The sequence below is a fragment of the Oryzias latipes genome, assembly GCF_053564925.1.
Source record: "Oryzias latipes strain Hd-rR chromosome 1 unlocalized genomic scaffold, Olatipes_Hd-rR_3.1 chr1_Y".
Classification (NCBI taxonomy): domain Eukaryota; kingdom Metazoa; phylum Chordata; class Actinopteri; order Beloniformes; family Adrianichthyidae; genus Oryzias; species Oryzias latipes.
Window position 1 is genome coordinate 5,475,425 of NW_027616335.1, and position 16,824 is coordinate 5,492,248.

The window sequence follows — 16,824 nt, forward strand, 5'->3', positions numbered from 1 at the left end:
TTATCGTGCTCCCTGGGTAGGCTCGCCATCCATGGATCAGGAGAAGTCCAGAACAGTCTCCCAATTACTCGAGGGGACTCAAACCTGGCCTGCAGGACAGGCCATAAAAATAATTTTAGTCCATATGCAAAATAAGACCACTCCAAAATGAAAGCGGAGCCGCACTAGAAGGCTACGTGACTCTTTAGAAACTTAAAATGGCGGCTGCTTGTGACCGAACGCCCTCTTACATTTGCACCTTAAATGGAGACTGGACTTCAGAGGTTACAAATATACAATTTATTAAAAACTTGACACAAGTTCCATAAAAGAGAAAGTTAAAATAGACTCGGACAGTTGGACCGCACTCCAACACTGCATGAGGGCGGCTGCCTCCAGGATCGCCTCAGCCCCACTGCAATGGCGGGTAGCCACAAACACCACCAAGGGAGATCTCTGATCCAACTCTCACCAGGAGTACCTGCTCAGGGCCCAAATGCACACAAAAACACACCACAACCCAAACAGTGATTAAAAGAAAATACAAAACAGAAGAGGTGCACCTGAGCAGGTCACCACTAATTTATGGTCTGAAAACAGGGGGGGTCCCCCTTACACAATACTAAATATGGCACCCACCAGCTACCATAAGGATAAAAGGAGGAGGCAGCCACCTTCAGCCAGGTCCAGACACCAAGATACTAAAAATGAGCACAACAGTTTAAAAATGGCTAAAAGCAAGGGTGTCAAGCTTGATTAAAACATTAAAAACAATGACTAAAAACACTAAGCAAACAGCAGTGGCAACTCTGCTGGAAAAAGAAAAATAAGTTAGTTCTCCCCTGGGACAAACACATGTTTTACAAACCCTTATATTACCTCTCATGCCCCAGGGTCAGAACTCATGCCACCACCTGTTAGTATAAATAGAATTTAAAATGTTGCAAACTCAAATGCTAAAAACTTTAGTAAAAGGACTCAAATGATTAAAAGCTTTAGTAAAAACGGTCCACATGTCAAGCTCACCTACCAAGGCCAAACCAGGAAACCAGCATCTAGATGGAGCTTTTTTTTTTTTTTTTTGGTTTTTTTTTTTGGGTTTTTTTTTTTTTTTTTTAATTTGAACTTTAAACATACACATAACTACACACAAAGAAGAGAAAGAAAAAGAAAAGAAAATAAATAACTAAAACAAAATATATAGAATTGTAGTTTACAATACTAGGGATTGTGATACAGCTTGTGATCTTCAATGAAAATACACAGTTTTATTGCATTTTTGTTTTTCATCAATGTCAGAGATTTAAAATATAAACTGATTTCTTTAAAAAATGTATTGAATAACGGTTTGTTTTTTAAGAATCTGCACTTGTGAATGAAAAATTTACCAGATATTAACAAGGTATTGAATGTCAAATCAAATAGATTATCACCAGAAACTACTCCAAATAATATACTGTGCTTTTGTAAGTGAATAGAAATAGGGAAGGGAAACTTTGAAGAGCACCAAAAAAAGAAATCCTCCCAAAAACTGTAAACATACATACATTCAAAAAACAAATGATCAAGTGTTTCAATATTTGTATCACAAAAAGAACAGTTATTCTCTGGAAAACCAAAACGTATGTGTAACAGTTCTTTGCATGGATAGACTGCGTTCATTATTTTAAAATGGATTTCTTTGTATTTTGGGAAAATTGGATATTTAATGAACTGAGACCTCAACTTGCTTATTTCCTCTCCTGTGTAATGCTGTGACATAGAATGATTTTTGTCAGATGTTGGAAACAGTTCTCTAACAAATAAGGATCGTATAAATGAGTTTGGAAGTTTTGAATTAACCGGTCGACCATCAAACAACAGAGAGGGAAGCTGAACTTGAACATTTTGAACCAAACTGGAGGACATTTGGATCAAAGTCTGAGGGATTGCTTTGATCACATTGTTATATTGTTTTCTATCATTTAATTTAAACTTACTGGAAAAAGTTTCAAATGAGATAATGTTTCCATTGTCATTCATAATATGTAGTAATGACCAAATGCCGTTATCAAACCAATTTTTGTAAAATATAGATTTGTTTCTGCATAACACATACCGACAGTTCCATATGGGAGTATTGTGTGGACTAAAGTTATGTTTGTATGTGAGTTTCCAGTACAGTAACACCTGCTGATGATAAGTAGAAAGTTTAATAGGAAGTTTTCTGTAATCAAAGTCACATTTTAGAAGCAACTCAATGCCCCCTAGATGAGAGAAGATGTTTGAAGGAATATGAAACCACATATTTCTTTCATTTTGCAGAAAAGACCTAAGCCAATTTATTTTAATCATACCATCCAAACTTTCAAAGTCTATGGCTTTAAGTCCACCTGCACTGTAATCCTGAATTATTGTTCCTTTTTTTATGTAATGGGTTTTGTTTTTCCAGATGAAGTTGAAATTGGCCTGGTTTATTGCTTTCCTTGCAGATTTAGGAATTGGGAGTGAATATGCTGGATAAATGAATCTGGATAAACATTCTAATTTAGTTAAAAACACTCTGCCCAGAATAGAAATGTCTCGCTGTGACCACATGTTTAAATTGACTTTACATTTTTCTAAAGTTTTCCATAAGTTCATTTCCTCCATTGTTTTGCTGTCTTTGCTGATATGAACACCAAGATATTTCACAACAGTCCTAACAGGAATGTTATGAATTACTGACTGATCAGAATGGTGAACTGGTAATAATTCACATTTGCTGAGATTTAGTTTTAACCAGATGCTTTAGAGAAGAAATCCACAGTCTGAATGATCTCCAGTATTTGATGACTGTCCTTCATGAATGTGGGCGTGTCGTCTGCCAGCTGAGTGATGGCTAACTGTTCTCTCAGGACATTGAGTGTACAGAAACCAGAGCTTTTTTATAAGTATTGATAACATTTCTGTTGCTGTTATAAAAAGTAACGGTGAAATTGGACAACCTTGTTTAATTCCTTTGTTAATTAAAAACCTGGGAGAAATGCCATTTGGTAAAATAACTACACTGTTTGTATCATTATAGATTGTTTGAACAAAACTTATGAAATTAGGTCCAAATCCAAATATTTCTAAAGTCTGAAACATAAATTTGTGTTCAACCGTGTCAAAGGCTTTGAAGAAATCCAAAAATAAAATGAAGCCATCATCTTCAATTAATTGATTATAGTCAATCAGATCAAGAACTAACCGGATATTATTGTGAATTGATCGTCCTTTTAAGAATCCTGATTGTGTGTCTGAGATGATCTGATTCAGTCCTGTTTTTAATCTAGATGCATAAATGTTGGTTAAAATTTTATAATCACTATTAAGGAGGGATATTGGCCTCAAATTATCAATTAGTCTGGCGTCTTTCCCAGGTTTAGGAATCAGGGTGATGACGCCCTGCTTCATGGTAGTTGGAAGGATGTTCAACTCAGAAATTTCCTTTATGACCAACAGAAACTGCTCTTTCAAGTGATCCCAGAAATGTCTGTAAAAGTTAATAGTAAGCCCATCAGATCCTGGAGATTTATCTAAAGCTAAACTTCTCATGGCTTTTTCTGCTTCTTCCAGAGTGATTTCTGCTTCACACACTTGTTTAAAGTTTTCATCCACTTTAGGAGTCAAATCCTTGATGTAATTAAAGAAGCAATCAGCATCCTGAGATGAATAAGAGGAAGAGTGCAACCCGCTGTAAAACTGGAAAATTTCTCTCTTAATTTCCTCCGTATTTGTACTTTCCCTGCCATTAATTACTAATCTGTTAACAGCATTTTTCTCTTGTCACCTTTTTTCTAGTCTACAGAAGTAAGCCGAACTTTTCTCTCCCTCTTCAACCCATTTAGCTCTGGATCTAATAAAAGCACCTTTGGCTTTAGAGACTTACATGTTATCCAGCGAGGTTTGCAATAATGAAAGTCTCTGTTTCTCACCTTCACTCAATAGAGATTTACAACAAATAGAGTTAATTTCTCTGATAATTTCCATTTCTTTTTGTTTTCCATCTTTACTCAATCTTTTGCTGTGAGTTATGGAAATCTGTCTTGCTTTGAATTTAAAAAATTCCCATTTGTCCCTCTGAGTGGTAAACTGTCTGTCTTTAGTTATCTTTTGGATTTCATTTATAATCGCTTGAGAATAAACTTCATCCTCTAATAGACTAGAGTTGAACTTCCAGTAACCTTTGTTTATAGGATTATTGCGAGGTTGAATAATAAGTTTAATCATAGAATGATCTGTTAATGGTGCAGCAGAAATATTGGCTATTGATGTAAAATTCTGTTGATTTTCATTTGTTAACCAAAAATCCAACCTAGATTTAGCAGATCCGTCCGGTTTAAACCAGGTGAACGCTCGAACATCAGGATTATCACAGCGCCAGACATCAGAAACATTTAAATCTCTACATAAATGAAGAAGAACTGGATTATAATGATGATTTTGAAATGCTGAGGGAAATCTGTCAAGGTATTCATTTTCCACCATATTAAAATCACCTCCAATGATGAGATTATTGCTAGGATATCTTTGGTTTAGCTCTTTAACAGAATTTGTAAAATCTGAAAACATGATTTTGTTTTGCGCTGCAGAGTTATATCCATATACATTTCCCAGAATAATAAATTTATCATCTTTCATAAAAACGCAAATCAACCAGTGACCAGAACCATCTCTTTTTGTAACTAAAAGCTTGCCAGAAAAATTATTCAGCAGTATAGCGACCCCTGCTGACCGATTGGTGCCATGAGAGAAAAGGATCTTATCTCCCCACTGATTGGCCCAAAACTTTTCATCAGTCTCGTTGGAGTGAGTTTCTTGTAAACAACAACATTGAACTTTTTGGTTTTTGCAAAATAAAAAAAGTGATTTTCTTTTAACAGAATCCCTAATACCCCTAGTATTTAGCGAAATGAAAGACCACACAGAACTTAAAGACATAAAATAAAACACAGAAGTAGGGTTGGGCGATGTCCCTTAAATTGGCCGTTGACGATGTTTGCTGTCAACCATCGGGATGGACGATGACATCGTGGGGGGGGGGGGTATTTTTGCATTTTTCGTTCTTATATAACTGCTATTGGTTATTTTGCTTTTTTCATTTTATTTCCCAACTAATGGTTAATCCGCGATGATCCAGTATAAACTGGGGGAAGTGACTTTAACAGAAAAAGTAACAAGCAAGATAGAAAAGAAGTGTAGTCCGCTCCCGCACTTAACTGGCGGAGTGGACCGGCGGAGTGCGGATTTACAGCTTTGTGTTTGATGGGGGGTACATGAGCGGTATGTGTGGGAGATTTAAGACTGCGATCCGTCCCGCAGCTCTAGGGGTACGAGCTATCAAACTCAGAACCGGGTCTAAAAGTGTGTCTGAGCACAGCTCGGATCGTCAGCACACACAGCGGTTTGAGCATCAAAGCAGAAATGTCGCTCAGTCCTTAGAAAACATTCAAACAATCACGTGGATTTGTGTTTCCAGTCGTGTTCCGACTAAATAAAGGCTGATGTTATTCACAGGATTTAGCGCCACCCAAAGCTAATGTTGTTAGCCCGTGTTAGCATACTGCTAATCCTGGCTACATTCAGAAAAAGCACTGACAACACGGATTAAAATTCAAATGATGAGCGAACAGGTGTTTCATAATAACCGTAACATTATTAAAAGCAGGTTTAGAAGATCGTCTCGTATATTACCGAGCTGACATGTCAATGTATATAGCCGCTCGGCGCTGTTTAACAATGTTTTGTATTGAATTGTTACATACAATAAAGTTTGAAGAAAAAAAGCCGCTCGGCGGAGTTTATATCCTTCCGTTTTTCAAACCCTACTGCGCATGTGCGAATGATTTATTCCGACGGAAAGTGTGACCTTAGTGAACGTTTTTATAATCTAAAAACATTTTTCTGGGCCCATGTACACGGTTGGATTCTAATCCGACCATTGATCCCATCAAGATATTTTGTACATGTAACCGCGGCTTATGGTGTCGACGCGCAACGTGGCGGGGGCGTGGCATCACGATGGTGGTCTCTCCATCGGGATGTCAGTCACCCATCACGATGGACGATGATATCGTCCATCGGCACAACCCTACACAGAAGGATATAAACAAAAAAAACGAGAAAATTTAAGATAAAAGAAGCTGGTGTCTTAAATTAAGGGTTAGCTGTGCCCCTAACTATTTACTAAATATGAAACTGAGAATTTTACCATTATATGATGATTTTCATGAAATGTTTCACTGGAAAACAGTATAAATTGTTATAACAAATTATATAACCATATTAATTAAAACCTTTCGCATCTTAGAAAAAATACTTTAAAAAAAGGTAAAATGTAAAAATAAAGGATAAAATACTTAACTTAGATTTGCTCTATTATGTAAACAAAATGACTCAAATGTTAAAACTTAGAATAACTAGAGTAAAAAACAATTTAAACAGAACGATATGAACTCTTTAATGCAAAATAGGTAGGTCACCTCCTTGTAAATATTTCACTCCATAGTGACTCTAGTCCCGTTGATGTATCCCACATGGCCCCTGTAATAGACGTTCTTCCCTTCAGCTCGGGCCCGCTCCATCTTGGGCCAGACGGCCGCTCGAGCTTCTCGGTCTGCTTTGCTGAAGTCCTCCTTGAAGCGGATCCCCAGGTCTTTGCAGATCTGGCAGTTCTTGGTGATCTTCCAGAAAGCATCTCTATGGCGCCTCGTGACGAACTGCAGGATCACCTGGCGATGTCTTCCTTCCTCCCTCCTCCCCAGTCGATGAACCGTGTCCACCGTCGTGTCCATCACGTCTGCCCACTGTGGTGCGATTTTGGACAGGATTCCAACCACATGTTCCCTGATGTTCTCCTCATCCTTTTCTTTCAGTCCATGAATTTTCAAGTTCCATCTTCGTTTGTATCTTTCCAGATCGGCAACTTTTTCCTTCAGTTCCAGGTTCTCTTTCACGATCCTTGGGATTTCTCTTTCCAACGTTGCGATCTTTGCCTTACAGTCTTTTATTTCAGCCGCGTTCATCTCAACGAGCCGGGAGATGTTTGCCACCATTACGGTGTTTTCACGCAGCTGACTTCCAAAATCTTCTATTTTGGACGTCAGCCTTTCAATTGCAGCCAAAACCGCATCTTCAGATCTGGAAATACTAGACTCCTGTCCCGCTTTCACCTTCAAAGGTGGTCCCGTGGACTTTGTGGGAGTAGGTGGTGGTTTCCTTTTCACACTAGAAACGACGTCCATCTGGGAATAGTCATGCTCGCTCATCATGGCCGACGGCTGCAAAGTTGGAGCTTGCTTCGGACTTGTTTTTTTCGTCGCCATTAAGCAGAAAAAGGGGAACTCACCAAGATGTTTTTTTTTCCCAAAACGAAGATAAAGTTATCGCGCAACTGCTCTCCAGTCAAACCGTTCTCTCTCAGTTTTCAAATTCTGACATTTACCGTGCAGATCGGGGCAAAAGGCGAGAGCTTAGCGAGAGACGTCCGCTCAGTCCGCCATCCCAGCCGGAACCGCCCATCTAGATGGAGCTCCCACTGCCGCTATTTATCAGCCTTGTGAGCCAATCACAGCTCAACAGACAGGTGCTGGCCATGAATGCTAAACTATGGAACACCATGAGGGACAAACCACCACCCACAGCTCTGTCTGTCACACTCTTTTTTCTTTTTCATACATCCAAATCTACTTGCAAAATTAGCTTCTTTTCACACAAAATATACCCAAAATACATCAAATAAAATACATTCATGTTTCGAAGTGTCAAAGAAAATTATAAATAACTCAAAAGTAATGTTTTGTCGTCTTTTCACAACTTGAATTGGTCTCACTCTGGGCTCGCCTCATCACGGCAAAACCCACGCCACAAAAGTAGGTAAAATACAAAAAAAAAACTCACCAAAACTCGTCTTGTAATGGCATAAAATCTTATTTGGCTCACACCCCTCTTCCAGTCTGGCTAGACAACAGGTTTGCACCGTTATTTTAGTTTTTCACCGTAGTTTTTCAGCTAATGGCTGCTCTGCTTTGCGTGCTTGCTGTCTCTGCCCTAAACAGGCCTCTCTCTCCGCTACGAACCGCACAGGTTGGGGTGGGCTCTTGAAAAACTTTAAACTTTATCGACAACAAAAACAATTTCTCTTTTTAAACAGTAATAGTACTAAAACCTATAAATTATTAATGTGAATACTATTTATATTTTTATCGGGAGCCGGTTTAGCTCGTGCTGGTTTGCGGCGCCTTCCGTCCGTGAAACCAGGGTTTGACTCCGGGCTGCTCCCTATTCCCTTCTCTACTTCTGTGCCGGTCCCAAGCCCGGTTGCTTTAAGAGGGTTGCGTCAGGAAGGGCATCTGGCATAAAAACATTGCCAAGTTTACCATGTGACTCGTTCGCTGTGGCGACCCCTGATGGGAAAAGCCAAAAGGGAAACTATATTTTTATCCCCACAACTTTTAGCTGTTTTTATCATGTTGTTTATTAATATTTATTGACCTTTTTATATCATTGTAAAATGCTCTATTATTACTGAGTGTATTTGTAACGGGGGTTACACGTTGGTGTCTGTCTCTTGGTTGTCAGTCCTTATCTGTTCTGCTTCTGACTGAATGTCTTTGGTTGGTCCTGGTACGTGCTCTACAAAGAAGTCTCCCATTTGTTCTGTGTCAGTCTGCGTCTGACTCTCTGTCTTTTCTTTTGTGATGAAGTGTATCAGTCTGTGTTTCAGCACAGTCTTGGTTTCTGGAAAAAATACCATGTTTGCTGGAGAATGTCGATCAAAACCAACAAAAATCCCCTTTTTGCCTCTAGAGTCTAACTTTTTCTTGTTTTGTTTGTATACAATACACTCTAAGCCAAATTTTCTCCTTCTGGATAGATCTGGTCTTTTACCAGTGAATAGAAAATATGGTGTCTCCCCTGTTCTTTTACAGTAATCGGTTTCTTAGCACTGTAGCCATCCTGGCTGCATAAGGCCATAACTCTTTGGGTAAGCCTGATTCTATGAGCATACACCTCACCATTTCAAACACGCCATTGTTGTTCGCCATTTCCTCTCCGCTGTCCCATTTTGATGGGGGGAGTATGGAGCCGACCTTTCATGTTTTATCGTAGTGTCTCTCAGCAGTGTCTGATACTCTTCTGAAATAAACTCAGTCCCATTGTCTGATCTGAGACGTTTTACTTTACCATAGGGTGCTATGTCTGCTAAAAACTGTTTTGTAGCTTCAACCGCTTTGTTTTTGTTTCTTAGGAAGTACACATAAATAGCACCTGAAAAGTCATCAGTGAAAGTGATCGCATACTTGTACCCCTCAAATGACTCTGGTGCAATAGGGCCCCCCAGGTCCGTGTGTACAAGTTCTAATGGAGCTTTAGCTCTGGCATCACCTTCTCGGTTTCTGGTTTGAGTAAATTTGCCTTGTAGACAAATCTCACATTCACCTGGTTTCTTAGCTTTCTCTCTGATTTTCATGCCATCCACAACCGACTCAAGTTAAGGCACATCACCATAATTACAATGACCCAGTACTTCATGCCAGGTTTTTAGATCAAAACAGGTGTTACATTCACCATTATTGTCATCATCTGGTTTTTCTACAGTCTCCAGGTAATAGAGTCTGCCTTTTACCTTCAAGCTGCATGTTGTTCCATCAGGAAGAATCATCTTGCTGTTGCTCTTCTCAAAATGGAATTTTGCTCCCTTAGAAGCTGCAGCCTCCACAGACAAGATGTTCTGTGGGTATTCAGGAATCAGCAGAGCACATGAAAGAGTGAAGTTCACCACCTTTCCTTTGTCTCGATCTGGGCGTTGCCTTTCTTCAGGACACTCCCAGTTTTCCTCGTGGCATCTGCTAACTCCATCACGTGATTCTTTGGATGAAAAGTTTTGTCAAACCTTCTGAAGGCCTTTTCATCTGTCACAATGTGCGCAGAAGCACCGCTGTCCATCAGAAGACCTTTCCGTGGTGTAGACTGAGATGCATATCCATCCACCTTTAGAACGAATGAATTCTGCTCCTCCTCTGCTTGTTTTGCATCTTCCCTCACAGGTGTGCCGTCCCCTGGAGCCTCCAAGATGGCCGCCACCTTGTTCCTGCCCCATGCAGACTTGTTCTCCTTCGTGTACTTGCCATGAATCTTCTTGTCTTTGTTTCTGCAGTCTCATGCTCTGTGCCAAATCTTCACTGTCGGCTCGAGACTGGAAACCAGCGGACCTTATTTTTGCTAAAATGAAGGGTATCCTCACTGGCCTGCAAGAGTAAGTCCAAAGCAAATATAAAACAGCTCAACGCTTTTCAATCATTTATAACAAAGCAAAACGCCGGTGTGTGGAATATCAACTGTTGTCTTTCTAGATCGATGAGGTCCCGGATGGGGCTGTAAAGCCATCCAACATCAAGTACCCCATATTTTTCTTTGGCACCCTTGAAACGTAGGTGAAACGCCCTTTTGATGGTTTTGCATCCATTGATGTAGAGCAGTGTACAACATTTATCTTGCTTATGAGTTTGCTTTTAAGTGACAACAAAATATTAAACCTCAAAGGAAGAAAAAATGATTTTACTTCAGAACAGTTCATGTTTAATCTTATTCTGTTCAAGTCAAAATGCAGAAACTCAAACTTTACTTGTAATGCAGTTCAGACACAGATGTTCTTTTCACAAATGAGCTTTAGAAACACACTTTCACTTGTTACAACTCATTTTCATTTCATTCATTTATTTCTTCACTTTAATGAAAACATTTATTTTTCAAAATGTTTACATGTTTGTTGTACAATATTGAAAGTTTTCATGATTGGAAAGGAGCAGAATTGAAGAAAAGTTCATTTGTGTGATCTCTAACTTTAGCTTTGTAAATACTTGGAATAGCTCTCTTGTGTAATAGAATTAAGGCCATTATATTAGTTTCATATGTATTTCCCCACACTTCAATACAATATGTAAAATGAGGTCAAACCAAAGAGCAATATAACATGTGCATACTATGACATGGTCAAATAGATTTGGATTTGTTCACTGCATGACTCACTGCATGATACTTTGACTCTTTCCATTAGGTGACACTTTAGAAATATTATCTTACAGTTTCTGTGGGGAGATCTGGACATAATTACCAGGCTAACCAAGACATAACTTTAATTTGCTATTAAAGTGATTCTTAGTCATAAGAATGCAGTATTAGTGACAACATGATGCTAAGCTGCATTCATTAGAAAGTGATCTTTGAGATGTGTCCTGTTCTTTGTATTTTTGTTCTGTCATGCACTGTTTACCTGGATTTTCCATGTACTAAATACAAAAACAAAACTCTCAGGAAACTCTTTTTGTGTATCCAATGCATCTCATTATTTATTATTAGAAAAGTAATAAATACTTTATGTGGAAGCAAACAAGACATGCAAATATGTCTTTCAAATTCAATGTCCTTCAACAGATATGAACTGGCTGTGTTGTTCCTTTACTTAACCTTTATCTGCTTAGAATTGACCGTCTTCTTGCTAAAATGAACATTTTTACATGCACAAACACACACATCTATGTGATGAGGCAGAAACTACTGACAGCATTTTCACACCTGATATTTTCTTTTTTACAGAGCGTTTCTTGGTCCAAAAGACATCTTCCCGTATTTGCTCAACAAAGAGAAGTATGCAAAGCCCAACAAAAGAAAAGGCTTCAATGAAGGATTGTGGGAGATTGAGAATAACCCAAAAGTTGAGCTTACTGCACCCAAGGTGTTTCTTTTCCACTAATTCTTGCTTAAAGATTTAAGGAGGCTTTAACTGTAAATGAAAGAGTTTGACAGTTCTAGTTTAATTATTCATGTAAATGAAAACAATCATAGTTTCGCTAACAGAAATGTTTTTTTCTTGGCTGTCAGACATTCGTCATAACCAGACAGTGTCCAAATTAGAACCATTGTGAGGCACTTTAAAACATACAGCATGCTTATGTTTTTACCATTCTGCCAATAAATGGGTATTTTCTTTTAAATAAATACTTTTAAAAAACCATGAATTCATGAAAGAAAAATAACAGCTAACAGTTTCTTTGACCTAAGAAACCCTGACAGAAGATCTCAGATTTGACCCAGGATATCATTCTGTCATTTTAAAAACACACAATCTTTTCCATATTCTTATTTCTGTTTTATTTTTTGGTAGTTTTCAAAATGTGTCCATTGATTTCAGATTTAGATAGTTTGTCAACAAATACGGTATTTCAACAAAACTATGAGTTTTCTAAAATGTCTTCTGTCTGTGAAAATCAAATCAATGCATAAAATCATTTCACATGAATTTCTCTAAGAAAAGCTGGTTTGATTGTAGTTAACATTGATCAAACTCCAGTTTGCATCTATCTCATGTTTTAAGCTAAATAATATAACAATTTATTCCTCCATCAGTACTTCATCATTGACACTGAGCATGAGCGTTATGTTTTTCAGCCGGTTCCCCCTCACTCTTTTATGGAAAAGGAACAAGATATTTAGAGGAGGATGCAGGCGAGAAAAAAGTCAAAGTAAGGTTTAGAAATTCATTTCACTTTTTCCCCCTCAGAGCTTATTTAACCCTTGTGCTATCCTAGGCACTTTAACATTGGGAGTTGGGTCATCTAGACCCACTAGACAGTGCGCTAAACCTTTTTTCTTCACTGATTTGTGATCTTCACTGGTGTCCATGGATTACATGAAATCTTTCCACCTTTATCCACCTTTGTCATGGTAGGGAGAACATGTCAATGTAAAGGTGGGGTCATCTTTTTTTATTTTTATTTTTTTTAACTTGTCCTGTCCAACAGCTAGGCAGGCAGATGAGAGCTGAGGGCCTCTTGTGTTGGACATATTTTACTTTAACAAGAGGGGTTATTAATCTTCAGACAAACCAAAGGTATGTCTGAATAAACCCCTTTTGTAATTGAGGCCAAACTTTATTCATTTCAACCATGATTCAAAATCTTTGGTGTTGGACTGGACGGAAAAGGAAAGAAGGGAAGAAGAGGGAGGGATGTCAAAGGGGGGGGGGGTCATAGTGAGAGGGGGGGGTAAGACCATGAAGCAGCATAGAGCAGACAGGTTTACTGGTTGTTTATCATTACGGTACGGTTCAAATGTAGTACAAAAAGGGCGGGGCCTGTTCACACACACTCAAATATTATCAACACACCTGCAGGCTGCAAAAAATGTTCACATGTCAACATGTACACAAAACAGATAGTTTTCACGAACGCATACCTATGCCTTTAAACCAACTAGTGTGAAATCTTTCATTCATTCAATCATGCAAACTATAAGTGCAAAGGTGAGCTAATACCTGTGCTCAGGTGAGTGTTTATGTTCTTCTAAAATGGATGGTGGAATGTGAAAAGAAGGAGGAGGAGCGCCCACCCACCCCCACACCCAGACCCCCGCCGCAGCAGCAGCGGCAGCCGGAATTCCCCCAACGCCACACGGGAACAGGCAGGGAACAACCGCCCCCCGGGCGACCAAGACCGCCACCCAGGCCAGGGCCAGCAGGACCGTCGCGAGGCCCCCAGAGCCAGAGAGCAGGGAGGCGTGGAGGGAAAGAAAGCGTCGCCCCAGCCCAGCCAGGAAAGCAGCCCCCCCGCCGCGCTGGAAGAGCCCAACGCAGGGCCCCACCGGAGAAGGACGCCCACAGCCCCAGACGAGCACCCCACCACCACCCAGGAGTTCTGGGCATCCCCCCGCCCCAACCCCGGGTACGAGCCAGGACCCCCCAAGGGAGACCCGCTCCGCACTCCAGGCAGCCACCCACCCGGCCCACGGTTGGTCCAGGTAGGAGCAAGGCAGGGGCCCGCCGCCCCCGCCCAGGAGGGGGGAACCCCGGGGAAAAAAGGGTGGCCCACAAGGGGTGTTATAAATATGGCCCGACCAGGCTCGGCCATGTTGGAAGTTTGTCGGGGCCCAGCGCTCAGGGGCAAGGACCAGGACCCACCCCCCAGGGACACGAACACCCCTGGCTCAGGTGTAATATGAACCCCCCCACCGTGCGGAGAGAGCACTGCCGGGCCCAGGGAGCCGGCAACCAAGGGACACGGCCGCCATCGCCAAGAGGCCCGCACCCCCCACCAGGGAAGGGGAAGGGGACAGATGGACCCAGGTCCCACCTTCCTTGCAAAATGTGTGTGCGTGTATGTGTGTTTGAGAGGGTGTGTGTGTGCATGTGTGTGTGTTGGAATGTATATATTGAAGGGGGAGGGGTGTGTGTACTAAGGGGGGTGCAGTTAAAATTGGCGAGTAGGGCACTAAGGGGACATCTCCTGATTACTCACAGTGATGTCCCCTCACCCTCCCCACCAAGGGGCCCTAAATGTCTAAGGTGCGGTTAAAATTGGCGGGTAGGGTGCCAGGAGGACATCTGCTGCTTGCTTGCAGTGATGTCCAAGCACCCCCCCTACCAAGGACCCTACATGTCTAAGCTGCAAATAAAACCGAAAGAGGGGGGGCCCACTCCATACGGCAACCACAGGAGGGGGGCCACTGCCAAGTAGCCCCCCCCCCAAGGCGCATCGCAGGCTAGACCCCCCACCCCCTCACCCTAATATGAGGTTATATTAGGAAGGGGGTAAGTTGGGGAAAGCTGGTAGACTGTCCCCCGGTGGTCAAACAGCTGTCCCCCAGCCCCCCCCCAGCAAAGGGGCCAGGGCCACCCAGCCCAGGGGCCCCACCCCCGGAGGCGCCGACACCCCAGGCCCGGTACCACCCACCCCACACAGAGAGAGAGGAGCCAGAAAGCGTCGCCCCCCCCCGGAGCAAGCCCAGGCCCCCACCCCCAGACGCCGGCCCTAGAGGAGCTCTGGTCAGGCCTTGACGGGACCGAGGAGGCCAACCGGCCGAGGCAACCACTGATTGCCTCAGCGGAGACCCCGACCCGTTAGCCCCCCCGACCCGTACCAATAATGCCCCCCCCCCCCCCCCCCCCCAGAACGCCCCCCCACAGGACAGGGGCGACAAGCCCAAGGGTGGGGTCATCTAAGATAGCACAAGGGTTATATGTGATTTTTACATCCATATGACGGCAGGAACTAGCTGACATGCTGTAGGAATTATGGCTATAATTAATAGAATCAGTAATTTCCAGAATCGGTTTAAATGCGATTCACCAGAGCCTGGATTGATTGGATTCAATTTTGACACATTTAGTCATATTTGTATAGAAATACATTAATAATCTACATATGTTTTTCTATTGACCTAATACAGTTTACACCCGGCGGGTTTGCTGTTCATTCAGTCAGCAAATGTATGTTTAGGGAGACCGAGCGTTAGCATGAGCCGTCCAATGGGAAGTTCCATTATACCTCATCGGATGCAGATGCAGATGTTCCACCTCCTGCCTGTAGTCGGACTCATCGTTGTTGGAGATGCGTCCAACCACAGCTGTGTCATCTGCAAACTTCACGATCAGACAGCTGGGGGGACTCGCTGTGCAGTCGTGCGTGAGCAGGGTGAACAGGAGGGGGCTCAGCACACAGCCCTGGGGGGAGCCGGTGCTGAGGGTGATCGGGGAGGAGGAGACGTTGCGGATTTTCACAGGCTGTGGTCTGTCTGTCAGGAAGTCCAAGACCCAGTTGCACAGAGTGGGGCTCAGTCCAAGTGTGTGTAGTTTTTGGGTGAGGGTCTGCGGGATGATGTGTTAAAAGCTGATGTGAAGTCCACGAAGAGCAGTCGAACGTACGTGTTCTTGTTCTCTAGGTGGGTGAGGGTTGTGTGGACCACAGAGGAGATGGCGTCCTCTGTGGATCAGTTTGACCTGTATGCATATTGGTGCCGGTCCTTGGTGATATCGATGGATTCTGTGATGCGGGCCATGACCAGTTTTTCGAAGCATTTCATGACTATCGGTGTCAGGGCAACCGGCTGATAGTCATTCAGACCTGTCACTGTGGATGTTTTGGGGATTGGGATGATGGTGGCGGTTTTCAGGCAGGTGGGGACCACTGACTGCTTCAGGGAGGTGTTGAAGATGTCTATCAGCACCTCTGTGAGCTGGTGTGCACCGTCCCTCAGCACCCGTCCAGGGATGTTGTCGGGTCCAACAGCTTTGTGAGGGTTGATCCTCTGGAGGGTCCTCCTCACCTCAGCAGGCGTCACGCTGAAAGGCTCTTCGCCAGGTGGGATGGTGAGTCTGGTGCTGGGAGGGGCGGTGTTGGAGTCCTCAAAGCGGGAGTAGAAGAGGTTGAGTGCGTAGAGAGGGGTTCTCAGTGCACTGTGCATCTCTGGTGTTGGTGTCCGTGATGCACTTAATGCCCTACCACATACTCTGAGGGTCATTCGATGTAAAGTGTCCCTGAATCCTCTGAGCATAGGCGGCCTTGGCCCTCCTTACTCCAGCATGCAGCTCCCTTCATGTTGCTCTGAGTGCCACCTTGTCACCTGACTGGAACGCAGCATTCCTGTGTTTCAGCAGAGCCCGCACCTCTGTGTTCAGCCAGGGTTTTTGATTGGGGTAGTTTGTTACAGTCCTGGTGCTGGTGACATCCTCCGTGCACTTACTGATGTACCCGAGGACTCCTGATGCATAATCCTCCAGGTCCACCTCCCCCTCATGCGAAGCTGCCTCCCTGAAGATCTGCCAGTCTGTGTGCTGGAAACAGTCTTGCAGGGCTGATGCAGCCTCACTAGGCCACACTGTGATGGTGGAACATCTGGAGAGCTGGTGCAGAGACAACAACCTCTGTATCAATGGGAAGAAAACCAAGGAGATGATCGTGGATTTCAGGAAGGACAGATGCCCCCCTACCCCCATTCACATCGGAGGGGACGTGGTGGACGTGGTTTCCAGCTTCAGGTATCTTGGCGTGCACATCTCCAGCGACC

The 16,824-nt window shown here is 42.7% G+C and overlaps 3 long non-coding RNA genes across 6 annotated transcripts in view; 2 read left to right on the forward strand and 1 right to left on the reverse strand.

Moving 5' to 3' along the window:
• Window positions 1-16,824, forward strand: part of LOC144990399 (uncharacterized) — a 108,448-nt gene that overhangs the window by 66,068 nt on the left and 25,556 nt on the right. The gene's annotated exons all lie outside the window — the stretch shown is intronic.
• LOC144990397 (uncharacterized) lies at window positions 262-1,040 on the reverse strand. 4 transcript variants are annotated; one of them, XR_013654394.1, is made up of 4 exons: window positions 1,010-1,036; window positions 859-893; window positions 619-680; window positions 262-460 (listed from the first exon to the last, which is right to left on the reverse strand). It is a non-coding gene; the product is annotated as an uncharacterized LOC144990397 (long non-coding RNA). The 4 variants fall into 4 exon arrangements; XR_013654396.1 differs by having other exon boundaries at window positions 596-680; XR_013654395.1 differs by having other exon boundaries at window positions 262-680; window positions 1,006-1,040.
• Window positions 10,020-12,467, forward strand: LOC144990393 (uncharacterized). Its single transcript, XR_013654387.1, has 4 exons — window positions 10,020-10,240; window positions 10,338-10,414; window positions 11,581-11,719; window positions 12,433-12,467. It is a non-coding gene; the product is annotated as an uncharacterized LOC144990393 (long non-coding RNA).